Source organism: Lutra lutra, chromosome 1, assembly GCF_902655055.1.
Source record: "Lutra lutra chromosome 1, mLutLut1.2, whole genome shotgun sequence".
In the NCBI taxonomy this organism is placed as follows: Eukaryota; Metazoa; Chordata; class Mammalia; order Carnivora; family Mustelidae; genus Lutra; species Lutra lutra.
This window is the reverse complement of record NC_062278.1, coordinates 184,428,210-184,451,184: the sequence shown is the minus strand read 5'-3', so window position 1 is coordinate 184,451,184 and position 22,975 is coordinate 184,428,210. Positions and strand designations below refer to the sequence as shown.

At 45.2% G+C, this 22,975-nt stretch overlaps 1 protein-coding gene across 3 annotated transcripts in view; it reads right to left on the bottom strand.

Annotated features, from left to right (window-relative positions):
- The window catches only part of FOXP1 (forkhead box P1), a 586,984-nt gene that overhangs the window by 498,811 nt on the left and 65,198 nt on the right, over positions 1-22,975 (bottom strand). For all 3 annotated transcript variants that reach the window (XM_047746914.1, XM_047746908.1, XM_047746900.1), the window contains one exon: positions 732-861. The gene's annotated coding sequence lies outside the window, so the exon portion shown is untranslated. The remainder of the gene's footprint in view (positions 1-731; positions 862-22,975) is intronic.

Genomic DNA, 22,975 nt, shown 5'->3' with positions numbered 1-22,975 from the left:
ATAAGTCTTTCTGAAAATCTTTGAGAGCCCACAGCAGTTTTCTCAAGAACCCTCTTCATGGGGGCGCCTGGGTGGCTCAGTGGGTTAAGCCGCTGCCTTTGGCTCAGGTCATGATCTCAGGGTCCTAGGATCGAGCCCCGCATCGGGCTCTCTGCTCAGCGGGGAGCCTGCTTCCTCCTCTCTCTCTACCTGCCTCTCTGCCTGCTTGTGATCTCTCTCTGTCAAATGAATAAATAAAATCTTTAAAAAAAAAAAAAAAAAAAAAAAGAACCCTCTTCATGGGGAAAGCTGGGGATGAGACCTTCTTAGTGAACAAATCAGACCTAAATTCCCTCTGAAACTCAAGATGAGATCATTATACTTGTAGTCCATGGTGATTCATTGTTTGCTGAATGATTATAAGACCAAAAAAACAATTATTCTTTCAGTTATGCGTGTGGATCATATAAATTAAAAAAAATGCACATAAACAAACAAAAAAAAAAGTTCTCCCGTGTCCTGTGGTGCCTCTCACAAATCCTCAGATCATTCCAGGAGTTATCCGAGAGGGTTACAGCAGAAAACAACAGCAGAGCTGCTTTCTTCTTTCAAGATGAGAATCTCACACCCTCAGTGTGCCATTGTTCTGATGAACTTAGGACTTCTGTGGGTTTCCTGCACTGTGTGTGACCCCTGCAGCCACGTTTCTGTCTTGTGAATTTTCAGACAAATACTCATAAACATGCACTTACCCTTTTGGCCAGCAAGCATCACATCCACCCGTTCATGGTTGACAGCAAATCAGAGAAGGGATCGAAGCCCTCACCATCGCCCAAATTTTTTTTTTGGAAACTGGAATTGTCAGCAAAAGGTCCTGGGACACTGCAATACAAAAATATTTTTTACACATAACTAAGATGTAGCTTCTAAAACCACCACTTCCTTAAACTTGAAAACAGCAAAGCAGACATAGAATCTAGAGGTAGGGGAAAACACCTTTAAAATGAGGGTATATCAATATATCAAATGTGATGCTGTCAAATATGAACCGGAAATACTGTTTTGAAAGATGCGTTTACCAATGACTTCAACATATACACCAAAAGATTGTTGTTTACTGCAGATCTTGTGCAAAGTATTTTACTTACCTTTTTTTTTACGATTTTATTTATTTATTTGACAGACAGAGATCACAAGTAGGCAGAGAGGCAGGCAGAAAGAGAGAGGAAGAAGCAGGCTCCCCGCTGAGCAGAGAGCCGGATGGATGCAGGGCTCGATCCCAGGACCCTGGGATCATGACCCGAGCTGAAGGCAGAGGCTTTAACCCACTGAGCCACCCAGGCGCCCCTTTTACTTACTTTAGCATTAAAAAAATACCAGGTCCCATTACAGAGTGCTCAGGTCACAAGAAGGTGTTTTTAACTCAAATATTATGTGGATAAGTATACCATTTCCTAGTAAGTATCTTTTCCAGAGGATGAAAATATATGAAAATTTAAATAATACTATCTTAAAATTCTTTTTAAGCAATCATGAACCTCATTTCTCCTCCAAAATATTTCTAAAAATGTCTAGGAGTTACTTAAGGAGCAAGACTCAGGGAGATATTTCCCCCAAGAGGGAACATACCATGTCACGGGCAGGTGGTCCCAGTGGAAAAGCCTGAATGCTGGACCTGATCTCGTCACCAGCTGTGTGGACCCAGGAAAGCTATTGAATATCTCAGGATTCCAGCTATTTGATGGACAAGGTCAGGGCAGTAACTCATGTTCCCCAAGCCCCTTCCACCACTTAGCTTTGTTCAGGGTTTTCGATAAAGAATACTTATTCCAAATAAGCTAAACTATTTGCTTCTCCTTTAAAAATTCCTGATCAAAAAGATTTTTATCACATACCATTCTTTGTCGATCTGCCATCAAGGCTGAAGATGCGCTACAGGCAGAAGGCTTTGCACATGCACAGAAGAATTCTCACCCTGGCACCAGCGCCCGACCCTGGTGAGCTGCCCCCCCCTCGGTGGCTGACAGCACCCCTTGGGTGCCCACGGAAGGCTTCCATTTCTCTCCACAAAGGACAGCTCCAACTACTGTGGCCATCTGCCCAAATGTATCGGCACCTGAGTGTTTCTCAAACATTTGTGTGTACAAGCAAAAAAGAAACGGGCCGAGACTGTTTACCATCTTGAGGATAAAAACCAAACTTCTCTCTGTGGCCTAAAAGGCCCTGCAAATTGGTCACTTTCTACTTCTCTGCCACTTCCAGCCACCAACCCAATCCCCAACTACAAGTTACAGTGGCCTCCCTTCCATTTCAAGCAAGCTGTATTCTTCTGTCCCAGGGCTGGAGCACAAGCTTCTCCCGCTACCTGAAATGCCCTGAGCTCACTCCTTACACAAATGGCTCTTTCTCTTCATTGGTTCTTAGGGGCAAAGGCCACTTCAAGAAGTGCCTACCTACTTAGGCTAGATCCCTGGTTACTCTCAGTGAAATCATCCTATTTGCTTTCTCCAGAGCTTTGGTCGTAATCTATAAACTTTTTTCTCATTTATTCACTGGTCTTCCCCACTTGAATCTAAGCCCCATAAGATAAGGAGACTTCTCTGTTTTATTCTCTCACTCTACTCCAAAACTTGAGAAAAATGCCTGGCTCATGGCAGGCACTCCAGACAGATCCACCAGATCAACAAATGAATCAACAATCGAAAAGAATTCATTCTTCAGCAGCCTACAAAAATGTAATTGCTAGGGACTGAAAACCCACTATGTGCTGGATATGGTTTTAAGTATTTTACCACAGTTCTTTCATTTACTTCTTACAGCAAAGTTCCTGGTAGACAATGTTATAAGCTTAATAAGCAGGTAAGAAAACGCAGGCAGAGTCTTAGTAACTTGGCCAAGATCACACAGTAGCAGGGCTTTGACTCCACAAAGTGGGCGCTCATGAGCACTCTGTATTTTTCCAGCCAATACAGTAAGAGAAACATTTTGAGTGCCTACCTTGTGCTCGACACCCTTCTGACAAAAGCTCGCTGGAGGGTCTTGTAGAAAATACTCAGCCTCCCTGACCCTGAGCTTCCTGCTTCACACAGGGAAAGCTGAGGTCCCCGCACAACGACCAGGCAGACAACGCAAGTGAACAAAACGGACCAAGTGTAAGGAATAGGGGGCAAGGCACAAGGATGCAAATTGCAAAAATTTTTCATCTTAAAGAGGGCAGCCAGTGCCTGCCACAATCCAAGTGTTGCCAGAGCGGAACAGAAGTCCAGGCTTCACGAGCTTTCAACTGTATGAAGGAAGGCAGTGATCTAGGTTACTGTTTTGTGAAATTTCATCATTTTTCAAAGATAGCAGCAAATCTTTTAACAGCACCCATGAAAAAGGAAAGGAAAGGAAAAGGGAAGGGGAAAGAAGGAAAGGAAAGGGAAAGGAAGGGAAGGGAAAGGCAGGAAAGGAGAAAGGAAAGAGACAGAGAAAGGAGAGAAAGAACAAACCTACAAGTCCTGTGCCAAATGACTGCTGAAGTCATGCCATGCCTGTGAGTCTAGAAGGATTCTGAAGCGCAGAGAAGCAGTACAGCTGAACACAGAAAAACAGAGTAGGTATCTAGACAAGTAAGGGCATTCCAGAGGAATTATCTTGAGTGTGTTTTAGAAGGAACTGGAAGATGCGGTGGAAAAGGCATTTCACAAAACCAGAATGTCAAATTCAGAGGCTTGGAGGTGGGGAGGAGAAGGCAAGTCACCCCAAGAAACAGCAGGGAGGAGGGAGGGCTAAAGGGAGAGTTCGTGGAGCTTTTCTTTTCATTTATGCTTGAAGAAGCTACAGGTTCCCACCTAAGACACAGGCTGGGCAAACAGTGCTCTAAGGGTATACTCATTAGTGCTGTCTTGCTTGATATCCTAAAACATGGAAGTTGCCAGGCACAGGTGAGAATAAAAAACCATGGGGCCCCTGAGTGGCTCAGTTGGTTAGGCATTCAACTCTTGATCTCGGCTCAGGTCCTCATCTCACAGGTTGTGAGTTTGGGCCCCATGCTAGGTGTGAAGCCCACTTTAAAAAAAAAAAAGAATACTAAAAACTGGGGCACCTGGGTGGCTCAGTGGGTTAAGCCTCCGCCTTTAGCTCAGGTCATGATCTCAGGGTCCTGGGATAGAGCCCCACATTGGGCTCTCTGCTCAGTGGGGAGCCTGCTTCCTTTCCTCTCTCTCTGCCTGCCTCTCTGCCTACTTGTGATCTCTCTCTCTCTCTCTCTCTGTCAAATAAATAAATAAAATCTTTTAAAAAATAATAAAAATAAAATAAATTAAAAACTAAAAAGAAAAAGAAAAAGAAAAAAACAACTACCATTACAGTTTGTGGAACAATTTGGGGTTTTTTGTTGTTGTTGTTTTAAGGTTCCAGAGACCCAGAACTGAATTCTATCTCCATCAAGCTCTACAACTCTAACCAAACTACTATATAAATAATACATACTATAATTCTTATATGTATCTGCTGTACATATCTATAAAATACATATACCATAAAAATACACATACACTAGAATTCATACATTTACGTAATACATATATATATATATACACCTTTAAATACTATAAAATACGAGCTCTGTAGATCTAACCAAAATACTATATAAACAAGATATAGTGTAGTTTTTATATGTATTTAGAATATATATCCTATTAAGTATATTCTACATACACACATACACACTACATACAATACATATATATACACATACATATATGATACAAGCTCTGTAACTCTAACCAAACTCCAAACTCCAGAAACTAAAAAATACAGCCACTGAAATTTTTAAAAATCTAAAAATTAAAAAAAGAAAAAAGAAAAACAGAAGAGAAGACAGATATCCAAATAAATTACCCAGAAAACTACCCAGAGGCAAAAACAGTCTACCTAGAATTGTATATCCAGAAAAAAAAGATACCTTTCAAAACGAGGATGAAATAAAGATCTTTTCAGACAAACAGAAGTTCATCACCTCTCTACAGGGACCTTCAGAAAGATGTATTTCAGGCCAAAAGAAAATGATTTCTCTGACTTAAGAAGAAAGGGGGAGCCAAAATAACGAACCCATGAGTCAATGAAAAATAAATGCATCAAAATGACGAGCATGTCTCAAAAACAAAAATAACATTTCTTACATAAAAATAAACTTAAACGTCTGGCAGCACATCACATGTCCCCTAGCCCAGGTCCTTATTTACACGGCGACACCCCACCACCAAGGCCTTGCTCTGCAAACCTGAGTGTGCCATCCAGGGACATGGGCTTGAAATGCATATTCCTGCCCCCATACCCAGTCCAAAGAGTCAGGGCCCAGGAATCTGCATTTCGGCCAGATGCCCCTAGGTAATCAGGATGAGGTTGGGTCCTTGCCACGCTATCCACCCCTTCAGGGCCAAGAACTCAGGGAGCTGGGGGCTCAGCTCCAGGAGGTCACAGGGATTTGCTGTCTTCCCCTTCACTGCTGCCCCAGAAGAGCACCCTGGCTCCAGGGTCAGTAGCAGCCCTGCCTCAACCCTCCTAATCGGGAGCTGCAATAAATTAAAAGCCCATTACATTATTTTAGAGAAAAGCCTAGAAGTGCTGAACTATTAATTGTGCCATATTCAATCTGTTTTCCTAGAGATTCGAAAAACCAGATTACCATCTTGGGGGTCATTATAAAGAATGAAGCTTTGCTCCCTTCCCATTTACATATTTAAAAATGCATATATTCTTGCAGTGGCTGCGACCCAGACTCCCCAGGTCCTGCGACCACACCACAGTCTAACCATGCTGAAAGAGGCCAGGCACACCACGGGGTCCTGCCTTGGGTTTTTTTGTTGTTTTGTTTTAAGTAGAGGAACCAAAGCCCAGGGCCTGTGGTTGCAAAACAGCTCCACGAAAACAGGTAGAGACAGCCACAAAACAACCCTGGTGTTTACTTGTTTTGTTCTCCCCTGTTTATTTTTCCCTGAAGCAATCCTTGCTCGGTACAAAAAAGTCTGCAGGGAGCTGGGGAGAGCAGCTGTGGTTCCCTGAGGCCAAGACCTAGCAATCAAGTTGTTTACCAAACACTGCCAGGCACCGGGAAAACAACAAGCTCCCAGGCTGCATTTGCATCTGCTTTTCAAAAACAACCTCGGAAAAGTCTAGGGCCCAGCCTGGTACTTCCTTGTATGGCTGAGGACAACTTGGAAATTAAAGGCACGAACTAACGGCATTAGCTATTAGCACCCGTGGCCTAACTGTAATGCATTATTCCATTTCTCTGGCATCCTAAGAAACCTCCTAAAAAAGGAGGGACTGGAAGTCTGGGGAGTGCAAAACAGTGGGTTCATACACACCACAAACTCCCGCCGGGCATTTCCAAGCAAGCTCCCAGCGGCCATCTCGGCAAACTGTCATCATCTGCTGACCATCCAACACGGCCGGATATCCCGCAGTGGTTCTCCATCTTGAAGAAGCACTCACGTCCCCAGGAGGGCTAATAAAACACAGGTGGCTTGGGCCTTCCTTCCACCCGTGTGCCTAATTCAGGAAGCCGAGGGTGGGGCCTGAGAATTTCTAGAAAGCTCCCAAGTGAAGCTGGTGCTATTGGGGTTGGCACCACACGTTCAGTACCCCTCTTGGAGAGTCAGATGCCTCCTGGCCAGCCTGAAGACCTGGGAACCGCTCCGCCACCCTGACCTCTCCCATGGGTTATCTGAGTGAATATGGCAGTGTCAACCCAAAAGAAGTTCAAAAAACAAAATCCAGTGCATGGCTTTCCTCGTGCCTCTCCAGATCCTTTGCACAACATCCCCACCCCCACCCTGCTGTGTCCTGGAAGGCGGCCCCGTGTGGACGATATCAACAGGCACCCTGGCCTTCTGGCTTCCCAACCAACGGAGGTCTCCTCTTCGGAGGATGGAGAAGATGGGGCATTTCCAGCGGGGCTTCCTCCCGGCAATGCAGGTTGACAGAGTCCCTCTATGAAAGGTCATAGCTCCTGCCAGGGAGCCCTCTCCATAAAGATGCAGTCTCCACATTCCAGTAACCACTACCTGTACTTCTCTAGGCCTCCCAGGCCCAGAAGAGGGAAAAGCCCCCTTTTTCCCAAGGGGACCCCAACACAAAACTCAAATTCAAAACTGGATTCCCCCCCCTTGGTTTTAGACTGCTAAACCTGGAATTTCATATAGCCACGTAATGTAAACACGCATGTCTCTATGTACATAGACACAAGTACACACACAAATGGACATACCTGTGAATGCACACACACACACACAAATAAATGTACATATGAATGTAGACATCCATAAATGTATGTGTTTACTTTTCTAGGCAGTTATATCTGATCAGTCAGAAGACCCGGAGCCCCAAGGCCAAGGCCAACTTGGGCAGTTCCCACGGATGTTCCTCAGGTCCCATGTGCTACAGGAAGCGCGGGCCCACTTTGTCTCATCAGTTATACAACCTGATGGGAAAGAGAGCATTTCTGAGAACTTCAGTGCTTCTCTAATTTATTAACTTAGTTTCTTTTGTTGCAAATGGCACCAAAATAGAAAGGGAACAGAAGTGGGTGGAGCAGACTCCATCATCAGCTCCCAGGAGTGACTTTCTGACAATGCTGAACCTGGTTCAAAAAGCACACCGGCTGCAAAAAAAGAAATTAAAAAATTTAAAAAATAAAAGAGGTGTGTGGTCAGCTCACAAATAAATGCTAATCTGCCTCAATTAATAAGGCTCAGAAAATAAGAACAAATAATACTTCTGTTCGGGGCACCTGTGTGGCTCAGTGGGTTAAAGCCTCTGCCTTCGGCTCAGGTCATGATCCCAGAGTCCTGGGATCGAGTCCCACATCGGGCTCTCTGCTCAGCAGGGAGCCTGCTTCCTCCTCTCTCTCTGTCTGCCTCTCTGCCGACTTGTGATCTCTGTCAAATAAATAAATAAAATCTTAAAAAAAAAAATACTTCTGTTTTTAAAACAATATTCACCTCAAAAGTACCCTAAAGAAGCTTCTGTCAGAAGAGTTAAGTTCTAAGGTTCTAGTAAAAATGGACACAATTTAACCAAATGGGTCAACTACACCAACATTCTTGGCTTCAGCAAGCCCACCTGATTTCACTTCAATTAAATTCTCTATCACTAACCACTGTGCTCTTAACTTTCACTAGCCAGGCTCTTTCAATGCATCAGAGGACTTGTTGGTATCTATGCTCAAAAACAAGCTTTTAGGGACGCCTGGGTGGCTCAGTTGGTTAAGCAGCTGCCTTCGGCTCAGGTCATGATCCCAGCGTCCTGGGATCGAGCCCCACATCGGGCTCCTTGTTTGGCGGGGAGCCTGCTTCTCCCTCTGCCTGCCATTCTATCTGCCTGTCCTCGCTCGCTCTCTCCTCTCTCTGACAAATAAATAAAATTAAAAAAAAAAAAACAAGCTTTTAAGTAAACCCACTAGATTAATTAGAACACATGGGGAATATGGTTTCCATGTAATCACTTTTCCAGTTCACTGAGGCTCAACCAGAAACTTTCTGTGTTTGTTTATTGTTCTTTCTTCACTAAAAATCTTAACAATCCATTTAAAACCTGGAGGATTGTCTTCCTGTGGCTTCTATCTGTCCCCTTGCCATGTCTCCTCAATAAGCAGCCTAGCTTATGTCTGAACACTGCCATGGAAGATGAGTCACTTCTGGAACCCCCTCTCCAAGGGTAAGGGGCACCTTAAGTATCCTGCTACCTTCTGCAACCCCAGAATCCCCTTTCTGTACTGGAGGAACTCCACTCATCCTTCACCTTGGCTCCAATGCTCACTTCTTCCCACTGCCCTCCTTTACCAACATCATCAAAAATCCAGAAACTTTCCTTTTTCCTTAAAGATACTCTTCTCAACTTTTCCCAAAGCCCTCTTCTCAACATCTCAGGACTTCAGGCAACCAAGTCCCTTTCTTAGAACCAAGGTACTGCTCTGCTAATAGCCCACCTTGCCCATCATCTGCCTGAAAGAAAAAAAAAAAATCATCCCTCTCCACTCTGATTCCTTCACCCTTCAAAAACTTTTTTTTAAAATTAGAGTCAGAGAGCGCAAGCGTGGGAAAGCACACATGCCACTAAGGCAGGGGGAGGGTGGTACAGATGAGACAGAGAGAGAATCTTAAGCAGGCTCCATGCCTAGCACAGAGCTCAACATGGGGCTGGATCTCACAACCCTGAGATCATGACCTGAGCTGAAACCAAGAGTCGGGTGCTTAACTGACAGAGCCACCCAGCTGCCCCAAAACCCTTCTTCTCATGACGACATGAGAGGGAACCATTTTTTCCAGCCCAGCCATATGGTCTTTAATTCTAAGTGTCAAGGACACTCTTCCACACCTTTTCAGATATTTTAGTTTCTGATTCCAAATTTCTGTCTAGATCCTTCCAATTTGGCCACTTCTATCAACCTCAATAGTCATGAAGATAGTCCTTCCAACAGCCTGGCTAATGTTTACATAAGGCCTGATACAAACAAGTTGCTCAAAAGAAAAAAAAAAAAAAAAAAAAAAAACTTTTCAATGAGTGAATACACATCTAGTTATCTTAACTTCTTTACCCTGAAAGCGTCCAAAGCCTTTGAGAAACTGTACAGTGCCACAGCTTAAAACACAGGTTGTGGAACAGACCATGTATGTCCCATCCTAGCTATGCCACTTACCAGCTGCAACTCTGGGCAAGTTATACCTGAAAATTGGCATAATATTTGCCCATATTCAGTAAGGGCTCATTAAGTGCTAATGAACACTACAACTTCCTCTATACTTGAGGGGATGGCCAAAACTTGGATCTCAACATCCTTTAGAAACTGCTCCACCTCTAAGACCTTCAGTGATGAAATTCAGGAACAATTTCCCACTGGGCCACCTCTCGCTGGGTCATTCCTCCTGAACTTGCTCCTGGACTGTACTGAGGCAAGCCACTGCCACCTCAAGTCTAAAACTCCTCACCACCCAACTTTCCCTTTCTAAGGCCCCTCTCTTTTATACCATCTAAGGCTCACGCCATAAAACTCAGTACCCCAAAATGCCCTGCATCACCCAGGATGCCCTTATCTTTTCTACCAACTTCTTATTCAAGCTATGTGGTTCCTTCACCAGAATAAGCAGGGTGAGGCAGGGACTGGGAATGACAATGTTTTATATCCTCAATACCCACACTACAGTGTCTGGGACGGAAGGTTCGGACATGTGGTGTTTATCTGGGGCCCTTTCAGGGAGCCAGGAAGAGTCACCATAAGCCTACTTGGCACCCAATCTGTGACAAGTATTTACTTAAGAACCATGGAAACTCCAAGTTCAATTTAACCAACACCTTCCACTCAATGGCTCAGAAGACTAATGTTCCAATCCCACTGGCAAATCAGGCTAAGCTAAGTGGGCAGAGCTTGTATGAGGTGGGCCTTCTGCTGGTAAGGCAAATGGCACCTCTGTCTCTGAGGCCCAGGGGAGCCTCAGTAGCTCCCTGGAAGAACAGTCAAGAGAACAGAGAGCTGGGTGCCATCTGGGCTCTTTATAAGGCTTTTGTGGTAAACATGTTTACTTTCTTTTCATTGGCTGGGCTTATCACGATCAAGTATTTTGTTTTGAGTCTTGCTCTATAAATATGTTTACTTTGAGGGGAGAGCTTTTTTGATAGCTAGCACACTTGTTTTTCACACTTTTAAATTCAAAACATATTTTTGACAATCCATGGTAAACAACTCAAGGTGATAAACAAATTATATTATTTCACCTTCACCAGCGACACGAGCCCCATGGATCGGTTCAAAAGCTTGAGATGCACTGTGGGTAAGCAAAGCCTCTCCACTGGATGAGAATGAAAATCACATTCATAGGGATGATGTTCCTAATGAGAAAACACTACAATATCCGGTCCCCATGTAAGGAGGAAGCAGCAAACTCAAGCCTTCCATGGCAAGCCACCTGCGAGGACACCAGAGCTTGTCTTGCTAAAGGATCTATATTTCCTGTGAAAAGTTAAGGTTAAATAATCAGCATACACAACTGATATGGTGGGGAGGGGGGGTTAAGATAGCTTTTCAAAGAATGAAGAAACTAACTAGGTCACATGATCAAGTGCAATTCTTCTGAGACTTGTTCTCTGGGATGACTTTTGCCTGCTTCGAAATTAAGAAAAAGGTAGCAGCTTCAAATATAAAAAGGAAAAGTCCTCCGTTATTGGAAAAGAGGAAAGAATAATGAGAGTTAAGGGAGGGAAAAAAGAAAATATTTTTTGAGAGAGCCAATGGTCTTGAAGAAGGATTTTGAAGTGCTGTTTACAAGAGTCACTCTGTGGGATGAAACATCAAGTTCCACAGCAGTCGAGCCAACTCTCTCTTCTAGAGAATTCTGTGTCCCCATATTCCAACTAGAAACAAAAGCCATCTTACCACAGGCCTTTGAGGTTAATTACAAATTACTTAAAGGAATAAAAACAAAGAGGCCAAATTCTTTGTTGAAACAAATTATATCCCCACATACCCTCAAATCATCTTCTAAACTCATGCCCAAGTTAAAGAAGTTAAAAAACAAAGGCAAAACCGTCAAGGTTGTGGTACCATAATAAGATAAACATCCTCATTCACTAAGCATGATTATTTCATCATGTATGGTGCTGTAGGGAGAGGATGACGTTAGAACCCAGAGCGACCCCATACGGCACCTCATCCATCCAAGATGGATGACGTACGCAACACAGAGAAAACAGAGAACACGCACACTGAACAGACTTCCAAGGTTATAACATGCTTCAGGGATACATCAGATAGAGTCTCAGGAGGAGAAGGCCAGGAGGGCGTTGTGAGGCAACGACCATCCCTGACATTCAGATCTTCTTTCCAATCCAGGTCAGGGAACCAAAATCAACAGCTTCTCAGATAGTTTTAGCAGAAGGACAAGGCCCAGGAGGGTGGCTTCTGCATGATGAATTAGTAGGAAGATCAAACTGTGTCCCAGCTTGGCCACCAACTGTTGGAGACCTTTTGCAAGTCGGTGAGTGTCTCAGAGCCTAGGTTTCCCTTCTTGTAAATTAATGGCAGTGAATCCTACCTTTTTGAGCAATACTATGTCACAATTTTATGCCTTGGCCTCAGATCGAAAAACACCACATCAGGAGATAACCGACAACTCCAGGCTTCACAACTCAAATCCTTTCAATACTTGGGAGTGCTTTTGAACAACCCACAAAGGCATCCAAGTTCCCACAACTCAGGAGCAGAAATGAAATGCTGAGGTAATGTGACGTTGGCCAGGGACTCATCAGCAAGCATACTTCAGCTTTTAGTTGTCTGAACAGATGGCTGACTCAGCAGGGATCTGGTTACCCCACCAGCCACGTCCATCTGACCCACTGCCTCCAAGAAATTTGTCTTCAATCTTAAAAACCAAAAAAGTTAAATGACTAATGAAATGACTGAAGAACTTCCAGACAATTCTCACAGTTTCAAACACACACACACAAGTACACATGCACACGCACACATAACTGATCAGGACGGTGAGTATATAAGAAGAAAACAACCAGACTCAGAGCCGTCCAACATCCAATGGCCACATTTCCTTTCAAGAGAGAAGTGCACATTCCAGGGCATGAAATGACGTGGTTTGGAAAAGCCTCAGGAGAGCAGAAGAGCTGATGACTAGGACCAAATCATCAAGGAAAAGTGTCAGAGCGTCAAAGTGGTGAAATGTCTGTTGTAAATACAAGAAAAGAAGGAACACACTGGCCTTTCACCCCGGTGGCTTGACAGATTGGGAGGCCTTTGGATACTCTCCTGAGGGCATCCAGTTCTAAGACCAGCCACCGTGTGTGGAGCCCTGGCTGTGTGCCCGACACTTGGTACTGAGCATTTGTGCCCAATCTCTCAAAAGCCTTCCAAGAGCGCCACCCGTAAGTGCTACCATCTTACAGAGGAGGACACCGAGGCTCAAAGAAGCTGCATCCTTTCCCCAAAGCCACAGTTAGTAAGTGACAGAGCCATGTGTCTCTCAAAGCCACATCTCCCCGCTAATGGTACCCAAGACTAGAGGACCACTCTTCCAACAGCTCAAATGGGAAACGTGAGCACATTTGAAATAGCTCCCAAGATAAACCCCAAACAGAACACAAGGGTGAGAATCCTACTGGGAGTACCTACACGTTAAGGCCCTCAGCTTCCTGCTGGCAGTCAGGCAGATCCCAGGAAGGATGACAGCATGGACCAAGTGAGGCCTGGAAGCTGCGTGAGGTGCCCCCACTGAGAATAGAGAGGGGCTGAGTTGGGCCATGGAGGCACCCATCTGGTCCTCTGACCACCCATGCAAAAGGGACTCGTTCTAGTGCTCTCTCGGTCTCCTGTCTGTTCTCTCAATTTCCTTCTGACTCACAAACCTGCGCGCTGTTGCCACCTTCCTTCCCAAACCCTTCCCTTCCCAGGAAGGCACCTGTCCAGAGTCTACGGAGGAGATTCCTCAAGTGAACTTCAAACGTTTACTGAGCCCAGCTCTGCTTAACTGTGCTACACACGTGTGGAGTCCGAGAGGAGGGACATCCAGGCATAGTTGTCTTCCCAGCAGGAGAAGTTAAATAACAACACAGGATTTAAACGAGAGTTGTGTCACGGGGAGTACACAATTAATTGCTCGCTGAATTCTGCAGGCAATAATTGCTACCAAGTTCAAAAGCTGAGAGAAATCACTTCCAACAAATATATCCCAGGTTGCAAACTCTCCACGGAGTTCTGGTTCCTGGTCTGCTTTGGCCCAGAGCATCAGAATCTGGCTGCGACACTCCGGTACCGAGTTATTCAGGCTCTCTGGGCCTCAGTTTCCTTAGCAGTAAACCGGGGGGCTAGTGACAATTCCTACGTCATGGGGTGGTTTGAGGATTAAGTGGAATAATGCATGGAAGCCTTAAAACAGGGTAAGTGGTGTTATTACATCTCTTGGCAGACCTCCAGCCGCAGTTTCCATGGCCCCATAGTTACAGTCTGAATATTCACGTTTTCCACACTGGCTCTTCCTCCCCACTTCCCTGTGTCTGTCAAAGCCCTGCCTTCTATTCCAACGAGCTAGAAACGCTGTGGGGTTCCCCCAACACCAGCCAGCCGCCATGTTCACCTCCCATTTGGTTTCCATGCTGGCTCTTGTGTCTATCTACAGTTCGAATACCCCAGGACAAGAACACGAACCAGAGTCTGAGCACCTGCCTTCAATTCCCAGCTCTGCCAGAGTAAGCTAATTCGTGATTTTGGACCAATCACGTATCTTCTCTAAGCCTCTGTTTCTACATCTATAAAACGGAGCTAAAAAGACTCCCCAAGTGTCCCCAGCCCAAAGCTCTGCTGTTCAGATTAAATTACACAGGTTGAACGCATATGCACCCAATACTTGGCCCATGGCAAGGGCTCCTGGTGGGACAGCTGCTGTTCTCACCTTTGCTTGGGCCACTTAGTGAACTGAATACCGCCGCCAAAATGGTCTCTCCTCTCTCAATTCGCAGAGCCACGGATCATCCTTTATGATGCCAGATTTGAGTCAGTGACCCACAGGGCATAATTATGCCCCATTTTTCTTTTGTGTCCATCAACCTAATATTACATCAAAAACTCACAAATAGAAGTCAAGGAGGTGCAAAGTACAGCACAGGGAATTTTAAAAAAAGAAAGAAACGGGCACTCTCGTGCACAGCTGGGTTCAGGGTAAGTGATCACAGCCTTCGCGGGGGATGATTTGGTAGTGGTTCAACAGCCGTAAAACCATGCCATTCCTGTCCGTCCCCTAGTCATTTGGAATTGATACCAATGCAACGGCAATCACTGGGGAAAATTCTGTGACAAGGTTGCAAAGAAACACAGAACAGCATTGCCAATGGCGCTTAAAGCTGGGGAAGATAAATGTCCAGTGGAAATGAAGCACCATAGGGATTCATACTGATGAAATACTATGCAGACATTAAGAAGGGTTGTCAAAACAGACAAGGACGTAGAAGGAAACATGATCCCAATCATACCTGCGCACCAAATGTTTGTTGAAGGATACGTTGCTAAGTAACAAAGACATGTTTCAAAAATGGATTCTTTTTAAAGTTATGGTTTATATATTTATTGTGTGCCAGTTGCTACAAAAGAGTATATTACATACACTGGGTTACTGTAAACCCCACCGAAGTAAGTTTTATCTGTTTATTATCCTACCTTAAAGTCAAAAAAATTAAATAACTTGTTCAAAGTCACGCAGCTAGTAAGTGAATGCTGTGATTTAAACCCAAGTCTCATTCCAAAGTCCTTGCTCTTTTCTAACTAAGGTTGCTGCTTAGGAAAATATTAATATATATGCAGTCACAGAAAGTATATTTCCAAGTAAAAAGACTACAAAGACAGACAGAAAGCACTAGCAGTAATTCTCATTAGGGGATGAGACTCCAGGTAAGTTTTAATTATTTTTGCTTTGAGTTGGTTTTAAATATTTTTTGTTGTTGTTTTGCTGTTTTTGTTTGTTTTTGCTTTGCAGACTTTTTTTTTTAAGATTTTATTTATTTATTTGACACAGAGAGAGAGAGATCACAAGTAGACAGAGAGACAGGCAGAGAGGGAGGGGGAAGCAGGCTCCCTGCTGAACAGAGAGCCTGTTGTGGGGCTCGATCCCAGGACCCTGAGATCATGAACTGAGCCAAAGGCAGAGAGGCTTAACCTACTGAGCCACCCAGGCGCCCCTTGAGTTGGTTTTTAAAATGTTTTACATTTATCATAAATCCCTCTTGTAATAAGGAAAAAAGGGAGAAAGTTTTTCCTATTTTCAAAACCCAAACGTCAGCCATCCTCTTTTCGTTCCTTATGACAGATGCCACACTACACAAGTACCAGGCCTGTTGAGGAGGCAGTGGTGGGGGGTTCAGGGACTGGGGTGTGATCCCGTGGATCCCTTGGAAGCTCCAGGAAAACTGCTCCGGGCTGCTTCGAGAAGAACAGGCAGCATGTATAGGGCTTACTGAGATCGGGGCTCACACACACTAAGTACCCTGTAATAGTCCTGGTTATTATGATTACCAGTGACCATCTTCACCACACTCCATGCATTTTATTGCCTCTCTCTGGAGGCGGGACCAAACCGTGTTCAAGGGTAGTGTGCCCCGATATATTTTAATTAATAATAATAATATATCCAACAAATACCCCTGCTGGGGCCCCAATCTCCCAAAACTGGCAAAGCAGCAACGTGGACAGGCCCGGAGCACGACTTTGCAGCTTTGAGCCCCGGCTCCTACCCTGCTGGTATGAAATCCCACAGATGTCTTATTGCCTCAGTTTCCCCAAAGTTGGTGATAACAATCCTACCTCAAAGGACTGTGGTAGGAACTGAAAGAGATAATGTCCGTGAGACCTTCATCCTGTGACCCGCCTAAGGCAATAACCGGTAGCTGCGTTCTGGCTTCGGCACCCACCCCTACGACTCCGCTCACCGCGTGGATCTGGTCAATCTTACAGCTTTTCTTCCCACTGAAGGTTTTCTGACTGTTGTTTTCCATATTTAAATACCATATTGTTATACAGAAAACACTTTTCCACATGACACACGCCCTCCTGTAGATTCTGATTTGCTTGGGTATTTGTCTGCTCAGGCTGCCAGCACCAAGTGTCACAGATTCCGTGGTTTGAAGGACAGACCTTTGTTTTCTCTTTGTTTCGAAGTCCGAGATCAAGGTGTCAGCAGGGCTGGTTTCTTCTGAGGCCCCTCTTGCACCTGTCAAGGCCTTCTGTGTATCTGTGTCCTTATCTCACATCCTTCTGAGGACACCACTCCCATGGACTATGGTGTGTCTTAATCATCTCATTTTACTTTAATTAACACCAGAAACACCCTATCTGCAGAGAGTGTCACAGTCTGAGATGCTGGGGGTTAGGGTGTCAACATATGAATTGGGGGGGCATAATTCAGCCCATGACACCTCCCCACGTCCTGGAAAAACAGGAGTGCACATCAAATTGGAGCTCAGCTGATCTCGTGCCTTGGCGATCTGAGTGGGTACAGGTCCCGTGGAAGACACAGGCATACAGGTGCAGCAGTGCGGCCGAGTCTCCTCCCAGACCCCCATGGGTGCCTTCTTCCTGGGGCTACAGGTCCCTACCCTACTCCTGCCGGACGCCAGATCTACAGAGCAGGCTGGTGCCTACTGAGGGAAACGCCCCGCAGAGCTGGGGCCCATCAGGTCAGCAGACCCCGCTACTGCTCACATTTATGTATCTCAAAAGACAGGATGGAAAGTGTTCATTCCTGGCACGGACTCCCCAATCTGGGCTCATGAAATAAACATAAATCACAGTTGAAATTCATTTTTTAAAAATCAGTACATACTTCATTAAAACAAATTTTTAAAAAACACACACAGAAATGGGAGTTTCTTAAACCGCAGCATATAATTTACAGAGTGCAAATATCTAAGATTCATGTGCTAAATTTAAGAAAGCACTATTATTAAACACCCCATTCTGTAAGGCAGTGAAATACACTCACAGCCCGTACATCCGTTCGAATATTTCAGCCGAGCCTCACAATGTTCGGCTGTTCTTTCCTTCGGTGATAATAAAAGGCTTTTCTTTCCATTAAATATCTAAATTAAGTCAAATAGTGTATGTTCAATCAGCCCCTGAGTCACTCTGTATGATGCAACGCAGTCTTGAAATGCTTATCTACTGAGCCTTCTAACTGAAAGGCTGGCGGTTTATGTCCCCTACGGAGCCCCGGGACCCCGCTGGCTTGGCCAGACTGTGAAAATAAGCTTCCAATGACCAAACGCAACTACAACTTTAAAAGTAGGAACCAGAGCAGACACAACAAACCACAGAGTGGTCGCCTCACTTGTCATAATTCATGTGTGTGGAATTCGACTGTAAAAGCATTCACAGAGCGCCGACTTTCCTTCACTGGGGCATTCCGTGCGGAATGTCAGATTTTGAAAAGCTGCTGATAAGTCACTCGTGATTACAAGTCTACAAGTTGTAGCACTAATCAAAAAAATATTTATCCCAACCCCAAAACAGCCTTGTCTGTGCCATCCAGCTCTAAACAATGCAGGCAAGTGCCAATGTTTTTAAATCCCCAGATTATAGAAATATGTACTCTACGAGTGGCCCTGTATGAACATCAGGCTTCTTTCTGGATGTTTCTTCTAACTTCCATTTGTACAACACTCTCCATCTTGATGGCCTACATAATGATCACTTATAGCAAATCTTTTTGTGAAAAACAATTTCATCATGGTTCAATGACTCAAAAATATAATTCTTACAGATTTTTAAAAGAGAGACTTGAATGGATAAATATATACATGTGTAGATTTCAAAGCTCTGCGTGTATATATAAATATAAACGCATGAAAATGTAATAATCCAATTAGCACATCTTTTTTGGAAACTAAATTAATCTTAACAAAACTGGCCTGAGCCGCAGGTAGGAATCGGAGGAAATGCCAGCCACGATGGTGATAATAATAGCTTCATTAATTCAACACTTACTATGTGCCAAGTGCAGTGTCTGGCCCTTGACATACATTTTTCTCACTTGGCTTCTCACAACAGATCCCCGATGTGGGAACGTTATCTTTTACAAATAAGGCAACTGTGGCTCAGAGATGTTCAGTAATGTGCTCAAGGTCACATACTAATTAAGTGAAGAAGCAGGACCTGAATCTAGTTCAGACTGTGCTATATTGCCTCCCAGTGGTGCTTTAGAGAGAGGAGAGAGGTCCTGGCTAAAGGCAGGGTCACATACCAGGGCCCTGCCGGTGGCCTTTTATCTCGGCTGGGGATGGACAGCACAGCCTAGGCCCTCTCTCAGGATAAGAACCAAGAGGAGACACACCCTACAAGCAAAGCAGAAAGTCGAAAGAGCTACATCCTGCCTCTACCAGAGGCACGGAGAGGAAGAAATCCCCACCAGAAAATGAAAACTTAACCTGCCCTGACTTCGACCTTTTTACTTTGTGACCAAAAGCATCCTATGAATGTTCGTGGAGACGCCCCTTTGCCCCTGTTGATAAACACTCAAGGAGCACCTACTTAAGACAGAAAAGCAACAACAGTCTCCTTTCCAGAACGCAATCCGGCTTTTCCTGGATGATAAAAGACGGATAAATGGATGGGAGAGGCAAGAGCACCACATTATCCACGTTCTGAATGCCTCTTCAAACAGGAGCTGCTCCCTGCTCAGCAGAGCAGAAAGAGAACGGGACGGGGAGTCAGCCAAGTTGGATTCCAGCTTCCACGCTGCCCCACACCCCGGTACCCGCACCTCCTCCCGCGGTGAGGGATGAGAAAGACAATCTCCAAGTCTGCATTCATCTCAGGCTTTCTCCGACTCTGAGAGCTCCCTCTGAGGGCGTGCAACCAGCACCCGGGCCCTGCAAAGCCCAAGAGCTAACACCTAACACCAAGAAAACATCACCTTCCAGAGCTAAACTGAGCACCTCCTGAACAGGGATCACGTGGGATTAGCAGCGCCAAGGAGGATCCCTCATAACCAGTAGGTGAGTTTTAGGGGGACGTGAAAACAATCCACATGGACAGAAGTCACCAGGCATTTTCCAGTTTCCCCAGGCTCCCGGCCCAGCTCACATTTCTTCCCTCAGCCCCAGTCCTGGATATCTACCTGCCTCCATGACACGTCGTCTGGGATGTCTGGATACACCAGACGCAACACATCCAGAACTTGATCTTCCCAGAAACAGCCTTCACACACATTTTGATCCCTGCCCATCACAGCTGATGGCAGCTGTAACCCTTCTAATCATGCTCGGGCCACTGCTCTCTAAGTCAATCTTGTCTCTTATCTTTCCCTCAAGTCCTGCACCGATTCCATCAGGAAAGCCCATGGAACCTGCCTTCAGAATAGATCTAAAATCTAACCACAGCTCCCTCCCTTCGATACCAACTTCCTGATCATGGCCACCAGCACCTTCCCTCTGGATTATAACCTTCCTCAGAGTTCTCCCTGCCTCTCTCTTTAGCCCCGCCCCACCCAGAGTCTATTCTCAACACAGCAGCCAAGGATCTTGTGTAAGCCCGCATCAGGGGTCCATACCTCCAGCACCACCAGGACCCGGAGGGGCAAGGCAAATCCTTTCCCGGTGAGGACCCAGTGAGCTCTCAGAGTCCATCTCCCACTACACTCCTCCTGGCTCACGCCCCCAGTCACATCAGCCTCCTGACCGTCCCCCAGTCTTATAGGACATGCCCCATACACCAAAGGACCTTTGCCTTAAAGGGTTCCTCTGCCTGCAGTCCTCTACAGGACTAACTCCCTTACCTACTTTCAAGTCTTTGCTCAAAGAGCATCTTCAAAGAGACGTACCAGGCCACAAAATCTAGGAGTATAATACAACACCCTCTCATCCCGCAACACCGTGAAACCCTGCTTTCTCCTCCCCTGCACGCACTTTCTGACATGCTACACAATGTACTTCTGATGTCCCTCTGTTCCCATCCCCTCCCTCCAGAACACGAGCATCCACGGGGGTGAGCCTTTGTTTCACCCACTGATGTATTCCGCATCTCTGGACAGGGGCAGGCACGAAACAGCCACTGAGTGAGCACCTACTGAATGAATGACCAGACGGATGATGGGCTCCACAGGAGCAGATACTGTGAGCAGACGGTCTTCCCTGCTGGTCAGGGGGTGTTGTCCTTGCCTCCGAGATGCAAGAAAGAAATATGAATGTGTCTACACTCACCAAAGACATGGCACTAATAACATGGGTCCACGTACTGCACATGGCGGGAACCCAGGCAAGGGGCCCCAATCTCATGCCTGGGGTGCAGTCACAGCCCCTGAATTCACCTCCCGCACTCTGCTCCCAGTAAGGGGCTAACACGGTTGGCCGTCTCACCCTCCCTTCAATGCTCCATTCCACTCACTAACAAGATGCCCAGCCCTAAGATGAGAAAAATACGGTTCAAACAAGCAAAACTGTAATTGAATAAAAATTAATTAGATCCACAGCAGGCAACTTCAAAAGAAAATGTAAAAATTACTATTTTTTTTTCTAGAAGTCAAAATTTTAATTCAACAGCATAAAGATAATCATGTTAAATGCACCGAAGTTTTCTTTTAACTCCAAAAGTTCACTTTGGGAATCTGAGGACAGAGCATCATGGCCCTCAGTACAAGCTGGCAACTCTACTCCCTCCTGTCACATCAGGCCTGGGACCCTGCCTTTTGGCTGGATACACGGCCACGATCTTAGTGCCCCTGCCACCTACTCCCCGACCTTCTGCATCTCTCTGGAATGCCCCGCAGCATGCGGGTCTGGAAAGCTTCCATGCAGCCCGACATGCCCAGTCTCTCCAAACGTTAAGCTCCCATTTCCAATGCCATTTTATTTCTGCTTATTGTTCTACACTCAGATGTGATTAAATTCAAAAGAAACATTCAACTAAATGGCATATGCATTTCCCTTTGATCAAAATTTACACAGCAACAAGGAAAAAAAAAAAAAAACATGTATTTATACAGCTGAGCTCACCCCAAGTCATTGGAATCATGCTTGCAGAGTGACAGTCACTTTCAAGCTTTTATTAGTTACTATAATGACCCGACACAGGGGTCATCAAAATGCCTTTGCCAGAGCCAATCCAACATTACTGCAAATTCCCATTTTGAAATTAGGGAAGTGTAGGGAGGAGGAAGGAGAGGAGTACGGCAGAGAACGCGACTTCTGCAGCAGGATGCCACAGGAGGGAGAGACAGTCACTCGGGTAGGAGACACGGAACGCCAATGGGCACTTCCTCCACATGCCACCTCCCTCATCTCTGCTGAGTCAATGTAAGGAAAATATTTCTGCTGCTGTGGGGTGAGACCCAGGATTGATTACTAAGGAAAACTGCCAGAAAAAAAAAAAAAAAAAAAACCCACCACCACCACTAAAAACAATCTTTGTCTTTTCAAGGAAGAAACGAAGGATCGGGACACCCTGTGTCTCCCACGCTTCGTGACTATTCTGTCTGCCGCCAGGAGAACGGGTTAGAGGGCTGGCCAGTGCAGTTCCCTGGAAATGCCATCAGGGATTTTATGTAGTTGGATGTTCGCTAAACACCAACTCATACCACAGGATGACTGAGAGCAATGGAGGTCCTAGAGCAGGTAAAACAACGCTGGAGAAGACCTGACTGCCACTCTCACAAAAGGAGACGACAGCCTTATGTCAAAGTCCGCCCTCCTGATGGGACGGACGGGGGCCCTGTGGTCGCCTGAGTGAAGAGCCTCATAGGAGTCGACACTAACTGAGGTTTCAAACTCGCTCACACCTGATTAGGGAAAAGGACGTGCAAACACACAAACTGCATGCACGTGTGAGAGAAAGTCCATCTGAGAGGAGGGGAAAGGAGAGAGGCAGGAAGAGAATCAACAAATGGTGCTGAATATAAACCAGTGAATCTAGCCAAAGGGTGTGTGGCAATTCCTTGTATAGTTCATGCAACTTGTGTACAAGTTAGAAATTATGTCAAAATCAACATGAGCTCATACTTTGCGTCTTAACCTCACTCCTGAAGTAAATAAATAAATGAATAAATATATATTTTAAAAATATATGTGTGTGTGTGTGTGTGTGTGTGTGTATTTAAACAGTGGGAGAGAGATCAAGCACTTGTGTGAGCAAGGTGGGGGCAGAAAGAGAGACAGAGAGACAATCTTAAGACAAACTTAGCATGGAGCCCAGTGTGGGGCTCTATCTTAGAACCCTGAGATCAGGATCTGAGTTGAAACCAAGAGTCAGAAGCTTCACCATCCTGAGCTACCCAGAGACCCTATGTAAAATCTATTATCTTAGTTATTTTCCAGAAAAATGAAAGAAATTAACCAGAATGAGATGCACTTGTTCTTCATGCATTCTTTTAGTGTCTTTTTTTTTTTTTTAAGATTTTATTTATTTATTTGACAGAGAGTGAGAGACAGAGATCACAAGCAGGCAGAGAGGCAGGCAGAAAGAGAAGAGGAA